This window comes from Triticum dicoccoides, chromosome 5A (genome assembly GCF_002162155.2).
Source record: "Triticum dicoccoides isolate Atlit2015 ecotype Zavitan chromosome 5A, WEW_v2.0, whole genome shotgun sequence".
NCBI lineage: Eukaryota > Viridiplantae > Streptophyta > Magnoliopsida > Poales > Poaceae > Triticum > Triticum dicoccoides.
Window position 1 is genome coordinate 44,379,026 of NC_041388.1, and position 7,164 is coordinate 44,386,189.

A 7,164-nucleotide genomic window follows, 5' to 3' on the forward strand; every position below is an offset into this window, starting at 1 on the left:
TGGGTGATTATAAAGGAGCATTACAGGTGTCTCCAAAGGGAGATGTTGGGTTGGCGTATTTCGAGATTAGGATTTGTCACTCCGATTGTCGGAGAGGTATCTCTGGGCCCTCTCGGTAATGCACATCACATAAGCCTTGCAAGCATTACAACTAATATGTTAGTAGTGAGATGATGTATTACGGAACGAGTAAAGAGACTTGCCGGTAACGAGATTGAACTAGGTATTGGATACCGACGATCGAATCTCGGGCAAGTAACATACCGATGACAAAGGGAACAACGTATGTTATTATGGGGTCTGACCGATAAAGATCTTCGTAGAATATGTAGGAGCCAATATGGGCATCCAGGTCCCGCTATTGGTTATTGACCGGAGACATGTCTCGGTCATGTCTACATTGTTGTTGAACCCGTAGGGTCCACACGCTTATGGTTACGATGACAGTTATATTATGAGTTTATGCATTTTGATGTACCGAAGGTTGTTCGGAGTCCAAGATGAGCTCATGGACATTACGAGGAACTCCGGAATGGTCTGGAGATAAAGTTTGATATATATGATAATAGTGTTTGGTCACCGGAAGGGTTCCGGAAATCACCGGAAGGGGTTCCGGATGTTTCCCGAAATGTTTGGGTACGAGAATACTTTATTTGGGACAAAGGGGAAAGCCCACAAGGGTTTTGGAAAGCGCAAAAGGAAGTTTTGCGGAGTCCAGGGGCCAGACGCTAGGGTCCCTGGCGTCTGGGTCCAGACACCGGGATCCCTGGCGTCTGGCCCTGGAGTCCGAGAAGGACTCTTGCCTATCGGGTGAAACCGACTTTGTGGAGACTTCTACTCCAAGTTTCGACCCTAGGGCTCAAGATATAAATAGAGGGGCAGGGCTAGCACCAAAGAGAGATCAAGAAACACAAGTTGATCCACGTGATCTATTCCTTAGCCGTGTGCGGTGCCCCCAGCCACCATAGTCCTCGATAATACTGTAGCGGAGTTTAGGCGAAGCCCTGCTGCTGTAGTACATCAAGATCGTCACCACGCCATCGTGCTGATGGAACTCTTCCCCGACACTTTGCTGGATTGGAGTCCGGGGATCGTCATCGAGCTGAATGTGTGCTCGAACTCGGAGGTGCCGTAGTTTCGGTGCTTGATTGGTTGGATCGTGAAGACGTACGACTACTTCCTCTATGTTGTGTCAGTGCTTCCGCAGTCGGTCTGCGTTGGGTACGTAGACAACACTCTCCCCTCTCGTTGCTATGCATCACATGATCTTGCGTGTGCGTAGGAATTTTTTTGAAATTACTGCGAAACCCAACAGTGGCATCCGAGCCTAGGTTATTTATGTTGATGTTATATGCACGAGTAGAACACAAGTGAGTTGTGGGTGATATAAGTCATACTACCTACCAGCATGTCATACTTTGGTTCGACGGCATTGTTGGACGAGACGACCCGGACCAACATTACGTGTACGCTTACGCGAGACCGGTTCTCCCGACGTGCTTTGCACATAGGTGGCTTACGGGCGACTGTCTCTCCAACTTTAGTTGAACCGAGTGTGGCTACGCCCGGTCCTTGCGAAGGTTAAAACGGAGTCTATTTGACAAACTATCGTTGTGGTTTTGATGCGTAGGTGAGATTGTTTCTTGCTTAAGCCCGTAGCAGCCACGTAAAACTTGCAACAACAAAGTAGAGGACGTCTAACTTGTTTTTGCAGGGCATGTTGTGATGTGATATGGTCAAGGCATGATGATGAATTTTATTGTGTGAGATGATCATGTTTTGTAACCGAGTTATCGGCAACTGGCAGGAGCCATATGGTTGTCGCTTTATTGTATGCAATGCAATCACGATGTAATGCTTTACTTTATCACTAAGCGGTAGCGATAGTCGTGGAAGCATAAGATTGGCGAGACGACAACGATGCTACGATGGAGATCAAGGTGTCGCGCCGGTGACGATGGTGATCATGACGGTGCTTCGGAGATGGAGATCACAAGCACAAGATGATGATGGCCATATCATATCACTTATATTGATTGCATGTGATGTTTATCTTTTTATGCATCTTATCTTGCTTTGATTGACGGTAGCATTATAAGATGATCTCTCACTAAATTATCAAGAAGTGTTCTCCCTGAGTATGCACCATTGCCAAAGTTCATCGTGCCCAGACACCACATGATGATCGGGTGTGATAAGCTCTACGTCCATCTACAACGGGTGCAAGCCAGTTTTGCACACGCAGAATACTCAGGTTAAACTTGACGAGCCTAGTATATGCAGATATGGCCTCGGAACACAGAGACCGAAAGGTCGAGCGTGAATCATATAGTAGATATGATCAACATAACGGTGTTCACCATTGAAAACTACTCCATCTCACGTGATGATCGGTTATGGTTTAGTTGATTTGGATCACGTGATCACTTAGAGGATTAGAGGGATGTCTATCTAAGTGGGAGTTCTTAAGTAATTTGATTAATTGAACTTAAATTTATCATGAACTTAGTCCTGGTAGTATTTTGCAAATCATGTTGTAGATCAATAGCTTGCGTTGTTGCTTCCCTGTGTTTATTTTGATATGTTCCTAGAGAAAATTGTGTTGAAAGATGTTAGTAGCAAAAATGCGGATTGGATCCGTGATCTGAGGTTTATCCTCATTGCTGCACAGAAGAATTATGTCCTTGATGCACCGCTAGGTGACGGACCTATTGCAGGAGCAGATGCAGACGTTATGAACGTTTGGCTAGCTCAATATGATGACTACTTGATAGTTAAGTGCACCATGCTTAATGGCTTAGAATCGGGACTTCAAAGACATTTTGAACGTCATGGAGCATATGAGATCTTCCAGGAGTTGAAGTTAATATTTCAAGCAAATACCCGAGTTGAGAGATATGAAGTCTCCAACAAGTTCTATAGGTAAAAGATGGAGGAGAATCGCTCAACTAGTGAGCATGTGCTCAGATTGTCTGGGTACTACAATCGCTTGAATCAAGTGGGAGTTAATCTTCCAGATAAGATAGTGATTGACAGAATTCTCTAGTCACCATCACCAAGTTAGTAGAACTTCGTGATGAACTATAGTATGCAAGGGATGACGAAAACAAATCCCGAGCTTTTCATGATGATGAAATCAATGAAGGTAGAAATCAAGAAAGAGCATCAAGTGTTGATGGTTGACAAGATCACTAGTTTCAAGAAAAGGGCAAAGGGAAGAAGGGGAACTTTAAGAAGAACGGCAAGCAAGTTGCTGATCAAATGAAGAAGCCCAAGTTTGGTCCTAAGCCTAAGACTAAGTGTTTCTACTACAAAGGGACTGGTCACTGGAAGCGGAACTACCCCAAGTGATTGGCAGATAAGAAGGATGGCAATGTGAACATAAGTATATTTGATATACATGTTATTGATGTGTACTTTACTAGTGTTTATAGCAACCCCTTAGTATTTGATACTAGTTCAGTTGCTAAGATTAGTAACTCGAAACGGGAGTTGCAGAATAAACAGAGACTAGTTAAGGGTGAAGTGACAATGTGTGTTGGAAGTGGTTCCGAGATTGATATGATCATCATCGCACACTCCCTATACTTTTGGGATTAGTGTTGAACCTGAATATGTGTTATTGGTGTTTGCATTGAGCATGAATATGATTTGATCATGTTTATTGTAATACGGTTATTCAGTTAAGTAAAAGAATAAATTGTTGTTCTCTTTACATGAATAAAACCTTATATGGTTACACACCCAATGAAAATAGTTTATTGGATCTCGATCGCAGTGATACACATAATCATAATATTGAAACCAAAAGATGCAAAGTTAATAATGATAGTGCAACTTATTTGTAGCACTGCCGTTTAGGTCATATTGGTGTAAAGCGCATGAAGAAACTCCATGCTGATGGGATTTTGGAATCACTTGATTATGAATCACTTGATGCCTGCGTACCATGCCTCATGGGCAAGATGACTAAGACTCCGTTCTCCGGAGCGAGCAACTGACTTATTGGAAATAATACATACTGATGTATGCGGTCCGATGAGTGTTAAGGCTCATGGCAAGTATCTTTATTTCCTGAACTTCACAGATGATTTGAGCAGATATGGGTATATCTACTTGATGAAACATAAGTCTAAAACATTTGAAAAGTTCAAAGAATTTCAGAGTGAAGTGGAAAATCATCGTGACAAGAAAATAAAGTTTCTACGATCTGATCGCGGAGACAAATATTTGAGTTACGAGTTTGGTCTTCAATTAAAACAATGTGGAATAGTTTCACAAACTCATGCCACATGGAACACCACAGCATAATGGTGTGTCCGAACGTCATAACCATACTTTATTGGATATAGTGCAATCTATGATGTATCTTACCGATCTACCACTATCGTTTTGGGGTTATGCATTAGAGACAGCTGCATTCACATTAAATAGGGCACCATCTAAATCCGTTGAGACGACACCATATGAACTATGGTTTGGCAAGAAACCTAAGCTGTCATTTCTTAAAGTTTGGGACTGCGATGCTTATGTGAAAAAGTTTCAACATGATAAGCTCGAACCCAAATCAGAGAAGTAAATCTTCATAGGATATCCAAAGGAGACTATTGGATACACCTTCTATCACAGATCCGAAGGCAAGACTTTTGTTGCTAAATTCAGAGTTTTTCTAGAGAAGGAGTTTCTCTCGAAAGAAGTGAGTGGGAGGAAAGTAGAACTTGATGAGGTAACTGTACCTGCTCCCTTATTGGAAAGTAGTTCATCACAGAAATCTGTTCCTGTGACTACTACACCAATTAGTGAGGAAGCTAATGATGATGATCATGTAACTTCAGATCAAGTTACTACCAAATCTCGTAGGTAAACCAGAGTGAGATCCGCACCAGAGTGGTACGGTAATCCTGTTCTGGAAGTCATGTTACTAGACCATGACGAACTTGCGAACTATGAGGAAGCGATGATGAGCCCAGATTCCGCGAAATGGTTTGAGGCCATGAAATCTGAGATATGATCCATGTATGAGAACAAAGTATGGACTTTGATGGATTTACCAGATGATCGGCAAAGCCATAGAAAATAAATGGATCTTCAAGAGGAAGACGGACGCTGATAGTAGTGTTAGTATCTACAAAGCTAGAATTGTCGCAAAAGGTTTTCGACAAAGTTCAAGCTGTTGACTATGATGAGAGTTTCTCACTTGTATCTATGCTTAAGTCTGTCCGAATCATGTTAGCAATTGCCGCATTTTATGAAATCTGGCAAATGGATAAACAAAACTGCATTCCTTAATAGATTTATTAAAGAAGAGTTGTATATGATACAACCAGAAGGTTTTGTCAATCCTAAAGGTGCTAACAAAATATGCAAGCTCCAGCGATCCATCTATGGACTAGTGCAAGCATCTCGGAGTTGGAATATACGCTTTGATAAGTTGATCAAAGCATATAAGTTTTATACAGACTTGCGGTGAAGCCTGTATATACAAGAAAGTGAAGTGGGAGCACTACATCATTTCTGATAAGTATATGTGTATGACATATTGTTGATCGGAAATAATGTAGAATTATTCTGCAAAGCATAAAGGAGTGTTTGAAAGGAGTTTTTCAAAGAAAGACCTCGGTAAAGCTGCTTACATATTGAGATAGATCAAGACGCTTGATAAGTTTTTCAATGAGTACATACCTTGACAAGATTTTGAAGTAGTTCAAACTGGAACAGTCAAAGAAAAAGTTTCTTGCCTGTGTTACAAGGTGTGAAGTGGAGTAAGACTCAAAGCCCGACCATGGCAGAAGATATGCCTCAGTCATAGGTTCTATAAAGTATGCCATGCTATGTACCAGATCTATTGTATACCCTACACTTTGTTAAGCAAGGGAATACAATAGTGATCTAAGAGTAGATCACTGGACAGCGGTCAAAATTATCCTTAGTGGAATAAGGAAATATTTCTCAATTATGGAGGTGACAAAAAGGTTCATCGTAAAAAGTTACGTCGATGCAAGTTTTGACACAGATCTGGATGACTCTAAGTCTCGATCTAGATACATATTGAAAGTGGGAGCAATAAGCTAGAGTAGCTCCATGCAGAGCATTGTTGACATAGAAATTCGCAAAATACTTACGGATCTGAATGTGACAGACCCGTTGACTAAAATTATCTCACAAGCAAAACATGATCACAACTTAGTGCTCTTTGGGTGTTAATCACATAGCGATGTGAACTAGATTACTGACTCTAGTAAACCCTTTGGGTGTTGATCACATATCGATGTGAACTATGGGTGTTAATCACATGGTGATGTGAACTATTGCTATTAAATCACATGGCAATGTGAACTAGATTATTGACTCTAGTGCAAGTGGGAGACTGAAGGAAATATGCCCTACAGGCAATAATAAAGTTATTATTTATTTCCTTATATCATGATAAATGTTTATTATTCATGCTAGAATTGTATTAACCGGAAACATAATACTTGTGTGAATACATAGACAAACTTAGTGTCACTAGTATGCCTCTACTTGACTAGCTCGTTAATCAAAGATGGTTATGTTTCCTAACCATGAACAAGGTGTTGTTATTTGATTAACGAGGTCACATCATTAGTTGAATGATCTGATTGACATGACCCATTTCATTAGCTTAGCACCCAATCGTTTAGTATGTTGCTATTGCTTTCTTCATGACTTATACATGTTCCTATGACTATGAGACTATGCAACTCCCGTTTGCCGGAGGAACACTTTGGGTGCTACCAAACGTCACAACGTAACTAGGTGATTATAAAGGAGAATTACAGGTGTCTCCAAAGGGAGATGTTCGGTTGGCGTATTTCGAGATTAGGATTTGTCACTCCGATTGTCGGAGAGGTATCTTTGGGCCCTCTCGGTAATGCACATCACATAAGCCTTGCAAGCATTACAACTAATATGTTAGTTGTGAGATGATGTATTACAAAACGAGTAAAGAGACTTGCCTGTAACGAGATTGAACTAGGTATTGGATACCGACGATCGAATCTCGGGCAAGTAACATACCGATGACAAAGGGAACAACGTATGTTGTTATGCGGTCTGACTGATAAAGATCTTCATAGAATATGTAGGAGCCAATATGGGCATCCAGGTCCCACTATTGGTTATTGACCGGAGACATGTCTTGGT